The sequence below is a fragment of the Hylobates moloch genome, unplaced genomic scaffold, assembly GCF_009828535.3.
Source record: "Hylobates moloch isolate HMO894 unplaced genomic scaffold, HMol_V3 SCAFFOLD_21, whole genome shotgun sequence".
NCBI classification, from domain to species: Eukaryota; Metazoa; Chordata; class Mammalia; order Primates; family Hylobatidae; genus Hylobates; species Hylobates moloch.
Window position 1 is genome coordinate 14660812 of NW_026652296.1, and position 23665 is coordinate 14684476.

The window sequence follows — 23665 nt, forward strand, 5'->3', positions numbered from 1 at the left end:
GTCCTCAGCCCTCCCAGACTCTGATGTTTGGAAGAAGAGATGCTTTGGTTGCAGGGGAAAGGATCCAAGCTCTTACTATGACCTCAAGAGGCTGCATGACCTGGCCATTGGCAACCTCAGTTCCCACCGCAGAGCTTTGGCTATGCTGCCCCCTCTGTCTAAAACGCCCCTCCTCCCACCCTTCATCTGCTGACTCTTCCTCACCATTCATGTCTCAGGGCAAGTGGCACCTCCTCAGAAAGGCCTTCCCTGACCATCTTATCTAAAATGAGTTTCCTCCACTACCCACCCACCTCCCCTGCCGCTGGCCTCTCTTGTGGCACCTGTTCTAATCAGAGCTGTCCTTGCAAACAAGAGAAGACGCAGCGGTGAACTTAAATAAAAGAGGACACTATCGAAAGGGTGTTGGGCAGCCCAGACAGCCGACAGGAAGGCTCAAGGGAGGAACCCAGGCAAAACCACAGGAGGCAGGGAATAGATGAGACTCTGCCACAGAAAAGTTCTATAAACCATCTCTGTGCCAGCCTACCTCCAAGACAGCCCTCAACAATCCCTACCTCCTGGTCTTCACACCCTTATGTAGTCCCCTTCCTTGTTGTACCAGGGTTGGTCTGTGTGACCAACAGAAACCAGCAGAAGTGAGTGTAGGTCACATCAAGATTAGGTTACAAACCCACTGAGGTCAGGTGCAGTGGCTCATGCCTGTAATTTCAACACTTTGGGAGGTCAAGGAAGAAAAGGATTACTTAAAGCAGGGAGTTCTAGACCAGCTGAGCAACATAGCAATAATTCATCTCTACAAAAAAAAATTAAATAAAAATAAAAGGACTGAGGCTTCCATCTTATGTGTGCACTCTCTCACTCTTCTTTTTCTCTCTTCTCTCTCTTCTTTCTCCCTTCTCTCTCTCTCTCCTCTCTCTCTTCTCTCTCTCTTCTCTTTCTCTTCTCCTCTCTCTCCTTTGTCTTCTTTCTCTCTCTTCTCCCTCTCTCTCCTACTTTCTCTCTCTCTTTTCTCTTCTCTCTTTTCTTTCTCTCTTCTTTCTCTCTCTTCTCCCTCTCTCTCCTACTTTCTCTCTCTCCTTTCTCTTCTCTCTTTTCTTTCTCTCTTCTTTCTCTCTTCTCTCTCTCCTCTCTTCTCTCCTTCTCCTTTCTCTCTCCTTTCTCTCTGTCTTCTCTTTCTCTCTCTCTTCTTTCTCTCTCCTTCTCTTCTCTCTCTCCTTTCTTTCTCTTTCTTCTGTCTCTCTTCTTTCGCTCTCTTCTCTCCTCTCTCTCTCTCTCCCCTCTCACCCATCCCCCACGATGTCTCCAGGCCCTCTGGGGAAGCAGCTGTCTGCCATGTCATGAGGACACTCAGTACTCAGGCAGTCTATGGAGAATTCCACATGGCAAGGATTGAAAGCTTCCAGCCCTCAGCCACATAGGAAGTGGAAGTGGAAGCGGAAGTGGAAGTGGACCTTCCCACAGCAGTCAAGCCTCATATGACTTCAGCCCCAGCTGACACATTGATCCCAGTGGTGATCTAATCAGAACTACCCAGCTAAGTGGCTTGTGGATTCCTGACCCACAGAAACTGTGAGATAATAGATGCTTTCTTGTTTCAAGCCACTAAGTTTCAGGTCAACCTCTTACCCAGCAATAGATAATGAACACAATCTGTAACTGCCCCTGAACTTGAGCATCACTCCCTCAAGGTTCAAAGTCTTGGGAAAGGAATCAGAGTGGCCACACTTGGCTTACAACTCACATTCTGTGCCTCCTTGGCTTCCTTGTCAAGCCTCCTGCCCTCCTTCCCCTCAAGTAAGAAGGGTACACATGCTGAACATCCAGAACAATCCATCTGCCCTGCAATGTTCCCTCAGAACACTCGGCACAACTTGTTGTTTTCTATGCAGGATGACATTTTTCTCTTCCCCTAGCTCTTCCTAAATTTGGGCACACACCAAACGTAAGAACCAGAGAGGGCAGATAGTTTTTGGCCCAATAATGCAGGGAAAACATCCTCAAAATTCTGATTGCCTTAAAAATGCCAGCCCCTGAAGAAAGACCCATTACAAGGCAACTTCTTCCCAGTGAATTAGCTGAGGAAAAGAAAAAAGCACTTTGGGAATCAGGATCAAGAGATACAATTCTGTATCTTTTCATGCAGCCACAGCCCAGTGAGTAATTGAGACTTTCCCACTCAAGATAAATATGAAACAGGTGCTTTATTACAGACCAAAAAATCCATGGTCCCATCTCATAATCAAATCAGCATTTTGGTTTGTACATTTGTATGTGCCACCTTTTAATCCTTGCCTATAGGGATCTTCAGATTTTTCTTTCCAAGGGATATCATAAATAGATTATCTATTTTAAATTTTCATATAATATTAGACCATGTATATTATTTCCACCTTTGTAAACTCCTATGTTTATTTTTCTCTTTTCTTTTCCTATTTTTTTTTTTTATTGGAGACAGGGTCTCACTCTGTCACCCAGGCTGCAGTACAGTAGCACTATCATAACTCACTGCAGCCTGAAACCCCTGGGCTCAAGTAACCCTCCCGCCTTGGCATGTATTTTTTTTCTTTATGTATCTTTACACCTCTCTCCCCATAATAGCCTGATAGATATCTGTCTACACATTTAAGAATATATTTGTTCATTTAATAATAAAAGGAATCTCTATCTTTTTGGCAATCATTTTTGTCACTTAATAATATATCATGGAAATAATTCCAGGTTAGTAGATACAGATCGTACACATTCTTTCTTTAAAATAATTGTGTAAGATTCCATGGTGTGGACTTGTCACAACCAATTTAACCATTTTCCTGTTGATGTACATTCAGGTTGCATCCAGGTTCTCTCTACTGCAAAGCAGGCTGCAACAATGTTTTTACGCATATGGTTAGGCACGTGTGTTTTTATTTCTATACAATAGATTTCTAGAAGGAATTTGTGGGTATTTATATTGTAAATGCTGACAGATATTTTAAAGATACTTTCCAAAAACCTTGGGAAATTCATATGTTTGAAGGGACCTTTACTCTGCCTTCACCCCAGTACTAAATGTTATCATTCATTTTAATATTTGACCATTTGATGGTGAAGAGAGACATCTCTTTGCTGCATTTATTTACATTTCCTCAATTATTAGGGAAGTTGAGGATCCTATCAAATGTTTATCAGCCATTTGGATCTCCTCCTCTGTGAACTAATTGTATATATCCTTTGTCCATTTTCTATTAAATTATCTGTTTCATATTAACTTTATTCAATCATGTAGTCACTCAACTAATATGCATTGAGCACTTACTAGGTCACGTGTTGGGGTTATAGTATTGAACTAGACAAAATCCTAGCCCTGAATATTAACCCTTTATTCTGTCATCCGTGTTGAAAATCAGCTCAGATGTCTAATTGTATCTCCAGGCTCTCCTCTACAGATAGGCTCTGGTACAGCAGTCCCCAACTTTTTGGCACCAGGGACCAGTTTTGTGGAAGACAATATTTCCATGGACAGAGGGGTTGGGAAGGATGGTTCCTGGTTTTGGATAAAACAGTTCCACCTCAGATCATCAGGCATTAGATTCTCATAAAAAGCACGCAACCTAGATGCCTCGCCTGTGCGGTTCACTATAGAGTTCGCAGTCTCATGAAAATCTAATGCCATCACTGATCGACAGGAGGCAGAGCTCAGCCTGTAATGCTCGCTAGCCAGCCGCTCACCTCCTGCTGGGTGCCCAGTTCCTAACAGGCCACAGACTGGTACCGGTCCACGGCCCGGGTGTTGGGGATCCCTGCTCTGGTAGATTGTAGTCATTATGCTTTCAGGTTTTATGATGTAAAAATACTTAATAATACCTAGTACTAGCACCACTAGCCACTAATTGGTTAGAGCAGAAAGAGGACTTAATCCAATCCCCATGTAGCACCTTGTTGGCACTCCACCCTCAGGCCTTCCGTATTCACTGTTCCCACTCTTCTTGTCCCCTATCTCAAGCACCTGTGACCTTCTGCCCCAGAGCCTTTTTTGGCCACAAGAGCATGTTTAGCCCTTCAGAGGGCAGGCCAGAAGGGCTGGAAGTAATGCAGCCTTCTACCAATGACAGATGAGGAGTTGGTGGATCAATGCCCCAGCTCCCTTGCCCCTCAGCTGGGATAACTAAAAGGCATGTGTTCTACACTGTCTGTCTAGTCAAAGTGAAGCCACAGTTGCCCCCCGTGTAACCTGCTTATTCACCCACCCTGTAATGGCTTCCTTCTCCTCTCTGTCTCAGTTCCCCATTACCCCAGCAGTGCTTCCCGGAGTCACCTCTCAAATAAACTACTTGCTACTTGCACTCATATCTTTGTCTCAGTTTCTGTTTCTGGGAGAATACAGCAAAGGCACTTTGATTTACAAATGAGGAACTAGCAGCAAGAGGCAGCATCACTTGATGAGTAAAAGTGTAATTTCTGAAGTCATGGGCCTGGCCCAAAATCTGATTCTGCTACTGACTGTGTGTCCTTGAGCATATTCTTAACTTCTAGTTTCTTCTCTGCGAAATGAGCCTAAGATCTCACATGGTTATTATAAAGACTAAGTTAACTATGTGATTTTCTCACATAATGTCTAATATAAAATGGTATTACTCTTTAATATTAGAAAACTGAGTTCTAGAAAATAGAAGTAGCTAGATTAAGGTCACCCAGGAAACTGGGACCCTTATGCCCCATTTCAAAGGCTCTATGCTCTGTCATCCTTTGGGCCAGGGATGTTACAGTCATGGAATTTCCCTTGTCCTAGGCTTTAAATACTCCTAAACATCTGGGTGGACTGGAGTGTTTATTTGTGCTGTCCAGTAGAATTTTCTGTGATGATGTAAACATCGTATATTTGTACCATTCAATATGGTAGCTACCACCAGCTACATTGCCTGTTGAACATCTGGAATGTGGCTAGTACCACCAAGAAAGTGGGGGTTTTATTGTATTGACTTTTATCCAATGTAAAGAGCCACATATAGCTGGTAGCTACTATGTTAGATAGCTCAAGTCTAGAGAAAAGGGGTTGGGGCCAGGTGCAGTGACTCACACCTGTAATCCCAGCACTTTGGGAAGCCAAGGAGGGAGGATCACTTGAGCCTAGGAGTTTGAGACCAGTAAGGACAACATAGTGAGATCCCATCTCTGTAAAAAAAAAAAAATTTAAGTAAAAAATTAGAGAAAGGGGGTTGGGCAATGGTGGAAAGAATCTCTCTTAGTTCTTTTCTTCTCCTCAGTCTCTCTTACCTCCAATCTCCCCTCCCAGCCTGAGCTATTCATCCCCCTCATCATAGGTCTCCACCTTTCCCTCCTTTGTATGTGCTAAGTTCCATGGAAGGAAGCAGCAGGGACTGTGACAACTGTTGTATTTTCATACACCCAGCAAGGTGAAACAAACTCCTTTGTGATCCCTGTATTGAAAGACAAGACGAATACCTGCTATAAATAAAGCTGAATAAAGATTCTTTTCTAGATGGCTTCCATTGTTCCCTCTTCTCTTACAGTATTCACGCTGAGATAATTTCCAGCTTCTCAGATCCTCCGTAGTTATAAAACATACCATTACCTCATTTTCATTTCATTAGATTTACAGGTCACGAGACTACTTTGATCCTTACCAAGTTCATCATTAATGGTTTCAAAATACTGATTCTTTCTGTTTCAGCATGAGCCAACACAGAACTTCCTACCCATGTATTCTTTTGTCTTGCTTCCTACCTTTAACTCCCTAGTCTAGACAATAGTGGCTAATGGAGTTTTCCAAATGCTGACATGAATTTCACATCCATAAAGACATTCCCCACACACTTCTGTCACCCCACAGCAAAAACAGTAAAAGTAATAATTTCTTTCCAAACTACCTGATCCTGATGGATGCCATAGAAAGGTATCTGATAAACCACCAGCTCTCCCAGGCTATATTTCCGTGGTACCTGTAATTAACCCTGACAAGTACAGTGGAACATGTGGGCTTAGTAGTCTTACAGAAATGGGTTTAAATCCTGACTATATCACTTAACAGTGAGAAATAAAATGACTCTACCTTTTTGAGTCTCAGTTTCCTCATCTGTAAAATGAAAGTATGAGGTACTTACTTTGCAGGGTAGTGGCAAAGACTCAAAGGATTTTTTTTTTTTTTGAGATGGAGTCTCGCTCTGTCACCCAGGTTGGAGTGTAGTGGCATGATCTCAGCTGACTGAAACCTCTGCCTCCAGGGTTCAAGCAATTCTCCTGCCTCAGCCTCCTGAGTAGCTGGGATTACAGGCGCGCACCACCACGCCTGGCTAATTTTTGTATTTTTAGTAGAGAAGAGGTTTCACCATGTTGGTCAGGATGATCTCGAACTTCTGACCTCATGATCCACCCAGGCTCCCAAAGTGTTGGGATTACAGGCATGAGCCACTGCGCCCGGCCAACTCAAATGATTTATATGACTTTGCCATTAACATACTACTCTGTGACCTTGGATAATTTCCCTACTCTTCTGAGCCTCAATTTTCTCATCTATAAAATGGGAATAAATAATAATACCTACTTCTAAGGGTGTTGGGAGGATTAAATGAAGATATATATAAAGTCCTCAGTACTATGGCTGACTCAAAGATAGCACTCACCTCTTAATATGCCCTTAAAAAAGCTTTTCACCCAAGTTGTTGGCTACTTTCTTTAAAACAGGATTCTTTAGTTTTCTTTGTGTTGTAGATTTCTCTGGCCATCTGGAGAATCCTACAAACTCTTCTCAGAAAAATCTTTGTAAATATAAAATATGATAGAGTTATAAAGAAGACCAGTTATATCGAAATATAGTCATCAAAATATTAAGACAAGCATGTGATATAGTATATATGTGCCTCTTTAATAATGGATTAAATAACAAGCTCTAGTGGCAAGCCTAAAACCTCCATAATTTCAAAGTAATGATGTGTGCAAACAATAATTCAAGACGTCTGCATCAGCAACTCTAGTGTGATATCAAATAGAAATATCTGTGCCTTCTATTGGTGACAATGTAGCAGGCCCTGCTAACACTACTGTAGTTTATTGCCTACATTCATGATCAAAAGAAATGCTTAATTTAAGTTGGAGATCAATGAAAATAAAGGAGTAAATTTTTTCCATCCAAGTTCATGAACCCCTGGTTAAGGTTCATAATATATTTAGCACCCGTTTATCCTCAGCTGTGGGCCTAAAGTCATAGATTAGGAGACAATAGGAAACATCTCCTCACATCCCATTATCTGGCCTCTGATTGAGCAAATGGTAGAAAAGAGAAATGCACCATCCTATAAGAGCATGCAACAAGATGACAAACTACTGCCAGCCAAGCTTATTTAGCACTAAGTGGCAGGTGTTTTTCTAAGTGTTTGACCTATGTTAACTCACCAACATTCACAGCAATCCTTTGAGACAGGTACTGTTACCATCCTTGTTCTACAAAGGAAAAAACTGAGGCACAGAGAGGTTAGGTACGTCCCCAAGGTCACACAGCCAGTAAATGGTAGAGCCAGGATTTAGAGCTAGGAAGTCTGAATCCATAGTCTGTGCTCCTAGCTACAATGCCATACTCCCTCTCTACTCTGAGTGCAGGGGAGTAAGATTTCAATTACATTTCTCTCTTCTTATTAAGGCACCAGCATTGAATTAGCCACCCCCCCACCATGCAGTATGACCCCATATTAACTATATCTGCAAAGACTCATTCTTCAGGACGAGTAGGAGTTAAAGAGGTGAAAGGGAGGAGGGAGCGGGGAGAGGTAGGAAAGGGGCTGGGGAAGTATTTTAAGCAGAGGAAATGGGAGGTACAAAGGCCTTGAGGTGGAAAGAACATGGTGGATGTAGGACCTGAAAGAACACAGATGGGGTTGCAGATTGGAAAGCAAGGGGCACAGTGGGATAAGATAAGTCTGGAAGGCAGAGAGTATCCAGATCTTGCAGGGCCTTGAAGGCAGCTTTATTATTATTCTAAGAACAATGGGGAGTGCAATTAAATTTGTTTCATAAAAATATCACTCTAGCTGTAGAAGAGAAAGAATTGAAGGGAAAGAAAAGTGGAAGACGGGGCCCTGGTTTGGAGGCAGTCAAAGGGGTACAAGCTAGGGATGATGATGGCTTGGACTAGTGGTGGGCAGGAGTACATAGAGAAGTGGACAGATTGGAGAAAGATTTGAGAGAAAGGCTCTGGTGCACTGGTTGTGGGGGCAACAGATGACTCCACTGTGGCAGACTGCATTTCCCAGTGATGGCCACAACCATATCTCAGAGTGGGACTTTGATATTATTCCCATTGAGAGATGGGGTTCTGCGCTCCCTTCGCTTGAATCTTGCCAGGCTTATGTGACTCTTGAAACTGTCACAGAAGGCAATACAGCTCCTGCCTGGTTCTCTTAGCCACTCCCTCAGAGCCCTGAGTTTCATGTGAGCAGCACAACTGCCCTGACTGAGGCCGCCATGAAGTGAGGAAGCCCTCTGTCCACAAGCCTGTGCAGAGACCATGTGGATAGGCCCTAAGACTATGTGAAGAAAAATTGCCTAACCAAACCCTCTGGAAACCCTGATTTCCAGAAACTATGAATAAGGATAAAATGGTTACTTACCACCACTAAGTTTTGAATTTGGAAAACTTATCCTTCAAATTCTGTCTCTACTGACTTGGCCAGTTATCCACTTCTAACCCTCGTAAGATAGATTTAACATTCTCAGTTTGGGTTATTTGTGGGGGACCCTGAAAGTTGGTGACAGGTGGAAAACGGCTTTTAGATAGTTTATCTCTGCAGTTTTAATTTGTAAACCAGCCCAGTGGTTTACAACCTGAGAGAGCTTTTTAAAAAAAAAAAATAAATAAATATTCTCAAGTTCTACCCTGGACTCAATGAGTAAAAATCTTCAGGAAACAGTGAGCCACCGACTCAGTTGACCTGCCTGACTCTGACATTTTTCTTTACCTTTCTGTATGATTATTAGAGTTACATTCTATTTATATACCCCAACACTTGTAGGCAAATTGGAAAATGGATCCTTTGAATTTCAACTGAAGGAAGGCATTAATCAGATTAATCTGGTCATTTGAGTAGCACAAACAAGATTCACTTACCTACGTTAAAGATAATTCTCTTTAAATATTTTCACAAGCATACTTCACATGGCTTCTGGAAACAGAATATCTAAATACGTTCCATCTAGAGTAACATAATTGAAACAGTACAGAATGCCTCAAAGAGACAGCTATAGAAACAATTGATATCCCTGAACTTGATCCTCCCGTAGAAAATAATGTATGAGGTAAATAAGAAACACAAAAATGATTAAGCAGTATTATTTGAGGACAGAGAGAATCTAATTACACTTACCTATGGCATCATGCATCAAAACTGATTTTAGGCTGGGCTCGGTGGCTCACGCCTGTAATCCTGACGCTTTGGGAGGCCAAGCCAGGCAGATTGCCTGAGCTCAGGAGTTCAAGACCAGCCTGGGCATGGTGAAACTTCATCTTTACTAAAAGAGAAAAAAAAAATTAGCCGGGTATGGTGGTGTGTGCCTGTAGTCCCAGCTACTTGGAAGGCTGAGTTCAAGAATTGCTTGAACTCCGGAGGCAGAGGTTGCAGTGAGCTGAGATCTTGCCATTGCACTCCAGCCTGGGCAACAGAGAGAGACTCTGTCTCAAGAAACAAAACAAACAAACAAAAATCACCAAAAAAAAACTGATTTTAATGGGATTAAAGGTTTAATTATTAAAAAGGAGAAAGAATCTAATTATACCTACCCATGACATCATGCATCAAAACTGATTTTAATTGGATTAAAGATTTAATTATTAAAAGGGAAAAAAGTAAGCCATGGTAAATTAGAAAAAGAAAACGTATTTATTTAGTCTTCTGGAGAGAAAGTCCAAAGTCAAATACGTGTCAGAAGGACTGGGGGATCTGGGGGAGAATGTGTTTTCTTGCCTTTTCCAGCTTCTAGAAGCCACCTGCTTTCCTTGGCTTGTGGCCCCATCTTCTGTCTTCAAAGCCAGCAGTGTAGCATCTTTCTCTCCTCTGGCCCATGCCTCCTTCCTTCCTCCCTCCTCTGCTTCTGTCATCACATCTTCTCTGATTCTGAGCCTCCTACTTCCCTCTTATAAGAACTCTCATGATTACATTGAGTGCACCTAAGTAATCTAGGACTATCTCCCCATCTCAAGATCAATGACATCTGCAAAGTTCTTGTTGCTGTGTAAGGTGACATATTCACAGGTTCCAGAGATCAGGGCGTGGACCTCTTCAGGGAGTCACTATTCTGACTACCACAGTTGTACAGAGCTATACTGACATGGTACATGGTAGGTGTCACCGAGGCTGGACTTCAAGCCAGGTAACCCTGCCAAAGAAGCTCTCTACTGGCTGCGAGGGACTTTAAGGTAGTCTTTCAACAACTCTCTGAGTCACCTCTATCAACATACAACAGAGCTTGTCAAGTGTGTGCAATTCCATTCTGATTCACTGTGTTTTACAGAATCTTGCTTTGAGAAGCTATTAGTTCTGTTGGGGCTCACCAGAAACTTGATATGGTCCCAACAAAGTCCCCTCCACCCCCACTCCACTGTCCTAGTGGACCAGAATTCAATGATCACTCAATGATCAGTGAAATTTATTCCCTCTGTCAACAGAGTAGCCCATGAAAACCCAAGGGCCTCTGCTTTCTAGGAATGGTCTAACAAATAGCACAAGCAAATCTATAGGAAGACCCAAAGTGTGATGTCATCAAGTGAACCTAGAGAAGGTGAGATCTATGAGCTAATGAGCCCACACGATGAGCCAGGCATGATACTAAGAGTGATATGTGCTACCTCATTTAACTTAACTTACTTCATCCTGACCTCCTGACTATTCTTACACGCCTTTGACAGATGAAGGAAGTGAGGTGCAGGGAGGTTAAAGCCAAAGTTTGCCCAGCTAGGAAGTGATGGAGAAAGAAGTGAACATAGACCATGCAGATTCCACAGCTTGTGTTCTGATCCACCAAGACTTCATAAATGGTAAATTCCCTCAATAAACTTGGGCCAAGGAAGTTGGAGAGTGGGATATCTGCATGGCACACTAGATAAATTCCCTAGGGCAGCACAGGCAGGTCCCAGAAGGTCGTGGAGCCTGTGAAGGATGCAGAAACCTCTTCTCCCCCACTCTCGGTGCCTGTCTCCTAGCCTCTTTCAGACAGCCCTGTTAGCCAAGGACTTCCACCAAGACCTGCAAGGAAAAATGTGGAATGTCTTGGCTTTTTTTTTTCTTTTTGACAGAGTTTCACTCTTGTTGCCCAGGCTGGAGTGCAACGGCGCGATCTCAGCTCACTGCAACCTCTGCCTCCTGGGTTCAAGCGATTCTCCTGCCTCAGCCTCCCGAGTAGCTGGGATTACAGGCACACACCAACACGCCTGGCTAATCTTTCTATTTTTAGTAGAGACAGGGTTTCACCATGTTGGCCAGGCTGGCTTTGAACTCCTGACCTCAAGTGATCCACCCGCCTCGGCCTCCCAAAGTGCTAGGATTACAGGTGTGAGCCACCGCACCCGGCCATATGTTGGCTCTTGTTAGGTCATGTGAGCCCTCTGAGAATTGTATATAAGAGATTTTAATCCCTTAGCCTGGAAAAAAAAATGCATCTATGCACATAATGTTTCGGGGGCTTCTAGTCAAAAGGGTTTAGAACAAACACTGGCTGAGAAGGACACAACGGCACTTCTGCACATTCCTGCCAAAGATGTATAACCTGAATTTAACAATGAATAAACATCAGACAAGCCCCAAAGAGGAACATTCTATAAAATAAATGGCCTGTACTCTTCAAAAATGTCAAGGCCATGAGAGACAAAAAAGACTGAAGAACTGTTGTAGATTAAAGGAGACTCAAGAGACTTGAAAACTGAAGACAACACGTATCCTAGATTGGATTCTGGACTAGGAAAAAAACAGTGTTTCTTTTGCTCTGAAGAACATTACTGGGACCATTTATGAAATGCATATGAAGTCTGTAGATTAGACAAGAGTCAGAGAGAGGGGAACAGAAAGAGATGGGTAGAGGGGGAGTTATAGAGCAAACAGTGAAATGTTCATTTGGGGAATCTGTGTGAAGGTCATCCAAAAATTCTTTTTTTATTTATTTATTTTACTTTATTTTTAGACGGAGTCTCACTCTGTTGCCCAGGCTGGAGTGCAATGGCAAAATCTCGGCTCAGTGCAACTTCCACCTCCCAGCTTCTAGCAATTCTCCTGCCTCAGCCTCAGGAGTAGCTGGGATTACAGGCACACAGCACCACACCCAGCTAGTTTTTGTATTTTTTTTTTTTTTTTTTTTTTTAGTAGAGATGGGGTTTCACTATGTTGGCCAGGCTGGTCTGGAACTCCTGACCTTGTGATCCGCCCACCTCAGTCTCCCAAAGTGCTGGGATTACAGGCGTGAGCCACTGCGCCCGGTCCAAAAATTCTTTTTCTTTCTTTTTCTCTTTTTCTCCCTTTCTCTCTCTCGCTCTCTCTCTCTCTCTCTTCCCCTCTCCCTCTCCCTCTCTCTCTTTTTCTCTCTCGACAGGGTCTCACTCTGTCACCCCGGCTGGAGTACAGTGGTGCAATCATGGCTCAGTCCAGCCTCAACTTCCTGGGCTCAAGCAATTCTCCTGCCTCAGCCTCCCGAGCAGCTGGGACTACAGGTACGCACCACTACACTTAGGTAATTTTTTTCTTTCTTTCTTATCGCAACTCCCCAAGAGGGCTTTATTTTTTCTTTTCAACATTCTGTTCTGCAGCTTCCTTGGCTCTTTTTCCCCTTATGCTGAAAAGCCGGGCGTTGGCACGGGCCACGCGGAGACTAGCGAAGGCTTTGACATTCTTCTCCTCACTGACGATTCGAGCTTTCTCCTTCTTACAGACATTCCGGGTAGGCATGACCGGTCCTGTCAGCTGAGTGGCCAGTTTCAGTTCTTCAGCAGAACTGTCTCCCTTCTTGGGGGGCCGAGGGCTTCCTGAGGAAGAAGATGAGTTTGGAGAGGTACTCCTTCAGCAGCTGCATGTTGGCCTGCAGGGACAGCAATGGACTTGTTCCGCCTCCTCGGATCCACAGAAATGCCAATGATCTGGGCCACCTTCTTGTGAATGCCGGCCACCCTGAGCTCCTCCAGGCTGAAGCCGCGGCCGATGCGCGCCTCCGTGTAGTACCAAACCACGGGGGCGGGGGGGTGGGGTGGGGGTGTGCAGCGCACGATGGGCCGGATGGGCCCCGATGCGTGATGCGAGCTGATGCGGCCCGCCTTGGCTTGCAAGGCCCTGAGTCTGCGGATCTTCCGCGTCGGCTGGTTGAACCACGTGGCCACGCACCGCTGCCAGTCCTTGTGAAAGTGGGGCTTCAAGATCATGCCATTCCGACTGGGCGCCATGGGTGCCTGCGGCCCTCCTGTGCAGGAAAACAGCGAAGCGGAAGCAACACCTGGGTAATTTTTTTGTTTGTTTTGTAGAGATGGGGTCTCACTTTGTTGTCCAGTCTGATCTCAAACTCCTGGTCTTAAGTGATCCACCCGCCTCGGCCTCCCAAAGTGCTGAAATTACAGACGTAAGCCAGTATGCTGGGCCGATAATTCTTTATACTATTTTTTTGAAACTTTTCTATAAATCTGAAGTTGTTTGAAATAATTTAAATCTTTTTAAAAATCCTAAAGTCTAGAGCCAGGTGCTTCATTATGGAGTAAATAAAAACTGCACCAAACCTGCATCCTTTCTGAGCTCTGCACACCCTCTCTACCTACGGAAAAAGGCTGACAAGAGTTCTCATGAAACAAGCAGCAGAATAGGACAGCAAAAAGTTCTGGAACTGTGGAGTGCAGTGCAATCCAGGGACCAAGAGCTCAAGTCACTCATCTCCAGTGGTCTGTGACCCTGAGCATGTCATTTAAGCTCTCAGTGCCTCAGTTGACTCATCTACCAAACTGACATCATGGTAGTATTTACCAAGGAGACTATCTATATGACACTGGGAAAGGCGTTCTTACACAAGACACTACATATGAACCACAAAGGGGAATGTTGAAACATTTCAATTAAAATTTAAAACTTTTGAATGACAAGACACCATTGACAAAGTAAAATGACAAACCACAGAGAGAAGACCCAACCCAGACACAAGATCAGTATCCAGGATACGTAAAGAACTCCTATGAACCAATTTTTTAAAACCATAGGTAAACCTAATAGAAAAATGGGCCAGAAATGTGAACAGGCAATTCACAAAGAAAGAAACCTGGAAAGCTGTAGGATAAGGTGCTGAATATCGCTCAATTCAAGAAAATTAAAATGAAATCCACAAATATATCATTCACAGCCATCATCGTAGTCAAAAATAAATAAATGAATAAAGTCTGAAAATATCAAAAGTTGGCAAGGAAATTTACAAATGGTACTTATACACTGCTGGCAGGAATATACTTCTTTAAATAATACTTCTTTGGCGAGTAATCTTGCTAAATCTTGTAAAGTTTAAAATGTGATCTACTACAAAGATAGCAATTCCACTCCTAAATGAGTATCCTGGAAAGCTCTGAAATGGGTACCCAAGGAGATACACACTAGCAGGTTCAATGCAGCACCATTTGTGAAAAGAAGCAGGGCTGGGCGCGGTGGCTCACACCTGTAATCCTAGCACTTCGGGAGGCCAAGGCGGGCAGATCACTTGAGGTCAGGAGTTCAAGACCAGCCTGGCCAACATGGTGAAACCCCACCTCCACTAAAAATAGAAAAATTAGCTTGGCGTGGTGGCAGGTGCCTGTAATCCCAGCTACTCAAGGGGCTGAGGTGGGAGAATCACTTAAACCCAGGAGGCAGAGATTGCAGCTGAGATCGTGTCACTGTACTCCAGCCTGGGCAACAGAGCGAAACTCGGTCCAAAAACAACAACAACAATAACAAAAATCAAAACAAAACAAAAACCTAACTTCCTTCGTACAGATACATAAACTGTGGCTGATTCATACAGTATGATACTGGACAACAAATAAATTAGAGTAGTAGTTCTCAAACTTCAGGGTATATCGAAATCATCAGAAGGGCTTGGTAAAGGACAGATGACTGGGTCCTACCCCTAGGGTTTCTGATTCATTCAGTGGAAATTTGCATTTCCAACAAATTCTCAGATGTTGCTGATGCTGCTGGTCCAGGGACTACACTTTAAGAACCAGTAAACTAGTTACATGTTTCAACACACTTAAATCTTAAAAACCTAGTACAGTTAAAAAAAGTCATAAAAGGATACATAAACTGTATCTAAACACTATTAACAATGCTATACAGTTTATGGATATATCTTTTATGATAAAAGTAAAAACTATAGGCTGGGCACTCTATGACTGGGCTCATAACCTGTAATTCCAGTGCTTTGAGAAGTCAAGGTGAGAGGATCCCTTGTGACCAGGAGTTTGAGGCCAGCCTGGGCAACATAGCAAGACCCTGTCTCTACAAAAAAACAATATTTAAAATTAGCCAGGCACGGTGGTGTGTACCTGTAGTCCTAGCTACTTGGGCGGCTGCGGCAGGAGGATTGCTTGAGCCCAGAAGTTGGAGGCTGCAGTGAGCAATAGCACCACTGAACTCCTACCTGAGCAACAGAGCGAGACTCTGTCTGTTAAAAATAAAATAAAATTAAAAGTACAAAATATACATGGGAATGTATTTCAGGGGAGTGATTACCTGGAGAGAGATGAGGGTGATAGAAGGATCTTAGCTGGTTTTTTTTGTTGTTGTTATTTGTTTGTTTGTTTGAGACAGAGTTTCGCTCTTGTTGCCCAGGCTGGAGTACAATGGCACAATCTCGGCTCACTGCAACCTCCACCTCCCGGGTTCAAGCAATTATCCTGACTCAGCCTCCCGAGTAGCTGGGATTACAGGCAGGCGCCACCATGCCCAGCTAATTTTTGTATTTTTAGTAGAGACAGGGTTTCATCATTTTGGCCAGGCTGGTCTCGAACTCCTGACCTCAGGTGATCCACCTGCCTTGACCTCCCAAACTGCTGAGATTACAGGTGTGAGCCACCGGGCCCAGCCAGCTGTTTTTATATCACTTCATTTCTAAAGCAAGTTAGCAAAAGCATTTACATTTGTTTAATCACGGTGGTGAGTAGAAAGGTATGTATTTTATGTATGTTTGAAATGTTAAGGAACGTTTAAAGTTTAAATCATTTAGCTTCATCACACAGGGTTGCTGTGTAGAGTAAATGAGGTAATGTGAAAGTTCTGGGTAAAGATGGCAAGATGAAGTTGGATCACAGAATCTCTGTCCCTGTATATGTAACCAGAAAAATAATAATTAAAAAATTAAATTAAGAGATGCCAGGCTAGGTGCAGTGGCTCACACCTATAATCTCAACATGTTGGGAGGCCAAGGAGGCAGGCTTAATTGAGCCCAGGAGTTTGAGACCAGCCTAGGCAACATGATGAAACTGCATCTCTACAAAAAATACAAAAATTAGCCAGGCCTAGTGGTGTGTGCCTGTGGTCCCAGCTACTTGAGAGGCTGAGATGGGAGGATTGCCTACATCCAGGAGGTTGAGGCTGCAGTGAGCCCTGATCATGTCATTGCACTCCAGCCTGGGTGACAGACGGAGACCCTGTCTCAAAAACAAAAAAAATAAAAGAAACAAGCACCTCAACCTCTAGATGTTTTTCAGTCTTTTTCTTTACGTGAATCTTTTAGAAACTAAGATCGCTTCTAATGAAGAAACATCTATTTAAAATTCAATGATTCTTTCAGTGTAGAGTTGCCAGATAAAATATAGGACATCCAGTTACATTTTAATTTTAGAAAAACAATGAATAAATTTTTAGTATAAATATGTCCAAAATATTGCATGGGGCATACTTTTTAAAAAACGTAATTTTTGTTTATTTATTTCTTTGGAGACAGGTTCTCACTCTGTCACTCAGGCTGCAGTGCAGTTGCGCGACCATGGCTCACTGCAGCCCCAACCTCCCAGGCTCAAGCAATCCTCTCATCTCAGCCTCCTGAGTAGCTGGCACTACAGGTGCATGCCACCATACCCAGCTAGTTTTTTTATGTTTTGTAGAGTCAGGGGTCCCTCTATGTTGCTCAGGCTGGCCTCAAACTCCTGGGCTTAACCAGTTCTCCTGCCTTGGCCTCCCAAAGTGCTAGAATTAAATGAATGAGGCGCCGTATCTGGCCCAAAATGTTTAGTTTATTTTACTTGTATTTATTAAATCTGACAACTCTACCTCAGTGTCATTCAGGGATCTTTATAAACATTAGCTATAGTACGCAGGATGTAAAGTGCTTTCCTTTCACACAAATGAAAGATATAACAGGAAAATGTGGTTGTAATTGAAAAATTATAGGACTTTGAATTAAGACTTGGGTTCTAAGTTCTGGTTTCGACTTGACTTCTTAGTAAATGTATGGCTTTAGATAGGTCACTTAACCTAAGCATCAGGTTCCTCACACTGCATAAAATGTTTGGGTTTATTTGTTTGTTTTTGAGCATCAACTATATTCCAGGGACTTTACATGCATGATTTCACTTAATCCTTACAATGACCTCATGAGGAAGGTGTTACTATCTCTATTGTCAAGACAGGTACCCGTGGCTTGGTTGAAGCTCTGTGAAAGCACAGACCATCTCTTTCTTGTTCACTGCTGTGTCCTTTGTGTCTAGCATGGTAAACCTAGGAGGTACTCAATACATATCAAATGTATGAAAGAAGACCCAAACTCACATAGCTAAATTAAGGGACAGAGCCATGATTTGAACCCAAATCATTTTGATTTTAAAATTTTCATTTTTTTCTTTTAATTAAATTTTTATTGATGTATACTTTACATATAGTAAAATGAACAATTTTAAACACATGACTCTATAAAAGTTTACCTGTGTATATATTCCACGTAACCACTGTGGGATCAAGATAGAACATTTCCATCTTCCTGAAAGTTCCTTCAAGCTCCTCCCCAGTCTATGCCACCAGAGTTAACCTCTATTCTGACTTCTATCACCAAAGCTGCCACTCTTAAGTACTAGGTTTCTCCTCTCCTGGGTTGTGTCAGATGATATGCAAAGTATTCCTGAAAGTGTTTTTGCAAACTCAGGCTGCATCTGAGTGCTGTTGGCATTTAGAATAGGTCTTTATGGACCGGGCACGGTGGCTCACGCCTGTAATCCCAGCACTTTGGGAGGCCAAGGCGGGTGGATCACATGGTCAGGAGTTCGAGACCAGCCTGGCCAATATGGTGAAACCCCGTCTCTACTAAAACTACAAAAATTAGCAGGGCGTGGGGCTGGCACCTGTACTCCCAGCTACTCGAGAGGCTGAGGCAGGAAAATTGCTTGAAACCGGGAGGTGGAGGTTGCAGTGAGCAGAGATTGTGCCACTGCACTCCAGCCTGGGTGATAGAGCGAGACTCGGTCTCAAAAAAAAAAAAAAATAGAATAGGTCTTTATGCCAGCTGGCTCATCACCAATACAAAAGTGAGATTCAGCAGGGTGCAGTGGCTCACACTTGTAATCCCAGCACTTTGGGAGGCCGAGAAGGAGGATGGCTTGAGCCCAGGAGTTTGAGACCAGCCTGGGCAACATGATGAAACCCTGTCTCTTCAAAAATTACCCAAAAAAGCCCAGCATGGTAGCACATGCCTGTAGTCCCAGCTACTCAGGAGGTGGAGGTGGGAGGTTTACTTGAGCCCAGAAGGTCAAGGCTTGATCGCCTTGATGGAGTGAGACTGTCTCTAAAAAAATTAATTAATTTTTAAAAATCAAAATTTTAAGAGGCTATATTATGCCCTGCATTTGTCAAAATGGAAGGGTTTTACTCAAGATTGCCTTCTGATCCTACTTTCTGATTCTCTGCAGTCATCTTGTCTTTAAAAAAAAAAAAACTACATGTTTTCTTTATCATAGGCCCTCTGGCTCGCTCTCCTGGGATATTCCTGAGCCCATTGCTTAGACACTTTTTAATCACCACTTCATTACCCGAAATGTATCTGGCTTCATCCTATAAAGCAGTCTGAAATACTAAGAAAAATACCAGATTAAAATAAAACCAAATTGATATCTCAAAAAAATTCCTCCGATATTGACTATGGTTTTGAATTTACTCTTTCTTTCTTACTTTTTTTCTTCATTCAACAGGTATTTGCTGAGCACCAAATGCTGCCCCCTCCAGTTTGCTGTTTGAGTGGAATTGCTCATTGCCCTCTCTTGGCTGTCCTGTAAATCACAAGGCCTACTCATATGTTCTAGGAAACACACAATCGTTCTTTAGTACTGGCCACACATTAAACTATACCTTTCTTCCCTTACAGTAAGGGGTAACCCACTGTACACCAAATTTTAACAGCCAGTGAGCTTAAAGATCCATCTGACAGAAATCAGACGGCTTCCATTGTAGCAGATTTTCATTTTATCTCCTGGCCAAACTTTGGTGCCCACCTCTGAAGGGTTAGAGGCTTTTACACCAATCAGGTACCCCCTGACTTGGAGGAGAACTTCTTATCCCAGAAGACAGTATCACTTGTGGTTAAAATAGCATGTTTGGGCATCAGGCCACACAGGTTCATTGAGTCTGGCCATGCCACATACTCTCTGTGGGACAAGCAAATTAACTGGCCTTAATTGTCTCATTTGCAAAATACCAATATAGTACATATATTACAGTGTGTCCGGAATTGGTGGGTTCTTGGTCTCATTGACTTCAAGAATGAAGCCGCAGACCCTCACGGTGAGTGTCATAGTTCTTAAAGGCGACGTGTCCAGCGTTTGTTCCTTCTGATGTTCAGATGTGTTCGGAGTTTCTTCCTTCTGGTGGGTTCGTGGGCTCGCTGCCTCAGGAGTGAAGCCACAAGCCTTCGAGGTGAGTGTTACAGCTCTTAAGGTGGCGTGTCTGGAGTTGTTCGTTCCTCCCGGTGGGTTTGTAGTTTCAATGACTTCAAGAGTGAAGCTGCAGATCTTCGTAGTGAATGTTACAGCTCATAAAGGCAATGTGGACCCAAAGAGTGAGCAGTAACAAGATTTATAGCAAAGAGCAGAAGAACAAAGCTTCTACAGTCCCAAAGGTGACCCGAGCAGGTTGCCACTGCTAGCTCAGGCAGCCTGCTTTTATTCTCTTATCTGGCCCCACCCACATCCTGCTGATTGGTCTATTTTACAGAGAGCCAATTGGTCTGTTTTACAGAGAGCCAATTGGTCTGTTTTACAGAGAGCTGATTGGTCCATTTTGACAGGGTGCTGATTGGTGCGTTTACAATCCCTGAGCTAGACCCAAAAGTTCTCCACCTCCCCATTAGATTAGCTAGATACAGAGTGTTCATTGGTGTATTTACAAACCCTGAGCTAGACACAGAGTGCTGATTGGTGCATTTACAAACCTTGCGCTAGATAACAGAGTGCAACTGGTGCATTCACAATCCCTTAGCTAGACATAAAGATTCTCCAAGTCCCTACCAGATTAGCTAGATACAGAGTGCCGATTGGTGCATCCACAAACCCTGAGCTAGACACAGGGTGCTGATTGGTGTGTTTACAAACCTTGAGCTAGATACAGAGTGCTGATTGGTGTATTCACAATTCCTTAGCCAGACATAAAGATTCTCCAAGTCCCCGCCAGATTAGCTAGATACAGAGTGCCGATTGGTGCATCCACAAACCCTGAGCTAGACACACGGTGCTGATTGGTGTGTTCACAAACCTTGAGCTAGACACAGAATGCTGATTGGTGCACTTACAATCCCTTAGCTAGACACAACGGTTCTCCAAGTCCCCACTAGACTCAGGAGCCCAGCCGCCTCACCCAGTGGATCTCCCACCTGGGCCGCAGGTGGAGCTGCCCGCCAGTCCCGCGCCTTGCACCTGCACTCCTCAGCCCTTGGGCAGTCGATGGGACCAGGTGCCTTGGAGCAGGGGGCGGCGCTCGTCAGGGAGGCTCAGGCTGCACAGGAGCCCGCAGCGGGGGGTAGGGTGGGGAAGGGGGGCAGGGAGACTCAGGCATGGCTGGCTGCAGGTCCCGAGCCCTGCCCCACAGGGAGGCAGCTAAGGCCCAGCAAGAAATCGAGTGCAGCGCTGGTGGGCCGGCACTGCTGGGGGACCCGGTGCATCCTCCGTAGCTGCTGGCCTGGGTGCTAAGCCCCTCACTGCCTGGGGCCAGCAGGGCCAGCCGACCGGCCACTCCGAGTGCAGGGCCCGCCAAGCCCACGCCCACCCGGAACTCTAGCTGGCCCACAAGCTCCGCGCACAGCCCGGGTTCCCACCCGTGCCTCTCCCTCCACACCTCCCCGCAAGCCGAGGGAGCCGGCTCCAGCCTCGGCCAGCACAGAGAAGGGCTCCCACGGTGCAGCGGCAGGCTGAAGGTCTCTTCAAGTGCGGCCAGAATGGGCGCAGGGGCCGAGGAGGCACCGAGAGCGAGCAAAGGCTGCGAGGGCTGCCAGCACGCTGTCACCTCTCAATAGGGTTATTGTGAGGATTAAATGAGATGATATGTGTAAAGGATTCAGCACATGATAGGCACACAATAGATGTTACCTATTATGTAAAGCAAACATCTAAATGAGAAGTCACCAAGTCCTGAGCACCTGCCTCCATACAAGAATCTTTCTTCATAAAATTAACTTGCTCCTCTATCAAAAATACTCATTAAACATTATATATTATCATTTGTTTATTGCTCATATTCCATAATAGGTCATGAGCTCCCTAAGCACAAGGATTTGTCTACCTTACTCTCTACTCTCCATAAAATCAAGTGCATAGAAAACACTCATTAAACGCTTACTACACAAGTCACTGAATACATCTTTTGGCTAAAGTCCACTACTCACTTGAGGTACTGCCACTCACCTCTAAACCAACATTTTTCCCTAAGCTTGGTTATCTTAATCATCTAGTTAATATTATTCTTCTTAAGTTTTCATAGTATTAGGATCTATATTGAAGAGAAAGGAATAAGAATGAACATTTGTTGGGTATCCATTATTTGACAGACTTTATGCCTTTATTTCTAATTTCATACAGTCTTATAAAGTGGGAATTGGAATAACCCACTTTGCCTGTGAGTAAAGTAAAGTTCTAGTTACACCCATTGAGAATCCCTATTTCTTTCCATCACAGCGTTTATCTCAGTTTGCAATTACACACTCAAGTGTGATTATTCGTCTAATGCTATCTTTCACCAGACTGTAATCTCAAAGATAGCAGAGAAGGGTCTGCATTTGCTCATAACAGTGCCTAACAAGCAGGCATATAATAAGTATAGGGCTACATAGTAGGTATGTAATAAACATTCAGTGAATAAATGAGTGGAGTGAGCATAGGGGTAGAAGTCAAAGAAATCTGGCTTCTTGTAATGTTTAAATTCCACAGGCACCATTTTTTCTTAGCAGGCAATATTCACAAGAAGAACTAGATCCCATGGAGTCTGAGGCGTTTCCAACACTAATAAAATAGTACCTGACTCATATAGCTATAGCTGTGATTAATAGAGTGCATTTACTATTGTATGAGCAAATCCATTCCCTGTGACAAATGTATTCTATACATGAAATGAACAGTACAACATTTTACAGGCTTCACGGTCAACAGTTACATTCCGGGAAATTTCCGACGTTGAACGAATATTCCAAGAATAAATAACTCAAGAAAGAACCTGTGACTATATCTCCAGAAGCCTTTTGCCGCTTGTCAGTGAAACTAATAGAGTACAGAGCCTATTTAAATGTAAATTTAAATACAACATTTTCTCCACCTTTCTGCTTTCTTTGTTCCTTGTGATCCGGAGGTTACAGGACTCTATATATTCTCCAATACACGCGTGTATAGGGATTTGGGGTTTTTGCTCTCAGTTTTATGCAAGACTAAATCAAGGTATTTGGGGATTTGAATGTTCTGTTCCCACAGTTAGGGAGGAGGGAATGTGCTCTGAACACAGAAGGAAAGTACTCTGGGGCGGGGGCTGGGGGAACCACCTTGAGGCCCATCCTCAGCCTAGGACGCTGTTGCTAGGCAACTCCTTGCGTTCTCAACTCCCGCCGGAGAGCCACTTCCCCGGCCCTCATTGCCAAGGAGATCGACGCCCCAACTCAGCCCTGCCGTAAACACGCGCGGTCTTGCGACAGTGCCGCGCCTACCGCTACGTGCGCGCCCTCTGGCCCCATCTCCACTCTCCGCCCGGCCGCCATTGCCTCGTGCCCGCGCCGGTCGGTTGGTGGCGCCTTTGTCCTACGGCGGGCAGGTGGGCCGACGCGGAGGCGGCAGCGGCGGGCCTAAGGCGAAGGAGCGGCCGGGAGCCCGCCGCGCTGGTAGCGGTGAGTGCCGGGAAGCGCTGGCCGTCAGCCGAGGCGTGGGGCTGACGGGCAGGCCGTTGTGGGGGGGCCTGGCCGGACGGGGAGGCTGAGGCGGGAAGGCCCACTGGACGCGCGGCCACGGTCTCGGCTCCTCTCCGGGTGCGCGCGGTGCTGCGCATGCCCGGTGCGGGGCGCGGCCGCCTCCGGCTCCCGTCAGGCGCAGGCCCGGCCGGCTGAGGCGGCCTGTGGTCCTCTGTGGTGGACGCAGGTCGGCGGCGTCGCTTCGCAGCCGCCTGTCTGTGCACGAACGGTCGGTCACTAGGAGTTCTCAAGGCTTCCCTGGTTGAGCCGCACACCCCGCACCCGCCTG

The 23665-nt window shown here is 44.5% G+C and overlaps 1 protein-coding gene and 1 pseudogene across 2 annotated transcripts in view; one reads left to right on the top strand and one right to left on the bottom strand.

Annotated features, from left to right (window-relative positions):
- Positions 1-12737: 12737 nt before the first annotated feature.
- Positions 12738-13418, bottom strand: LOC116461330 (large ribosomal subunit protein eL13-like; annotated as a pseudogene).
- Positions 13419-23170: 9752 nt separating this feature from the next.
- NCOA5 (nuclear receptor coactivator 5) overlaps positions 23171-23665 on the top strand; it is a 28143-nt gene continuing 27648 nt past the window's right edge. For both annotated transcript variants that reach the window (XM_032142973.2, XM_032142971.2), the window contains exon 1: positions 23171-23316. The gene's annotated coding sequence lies outside the window, so the exon portion shown is untranslated. The remainder of the gene's footprint in view (positions 23317-23665) is intronic.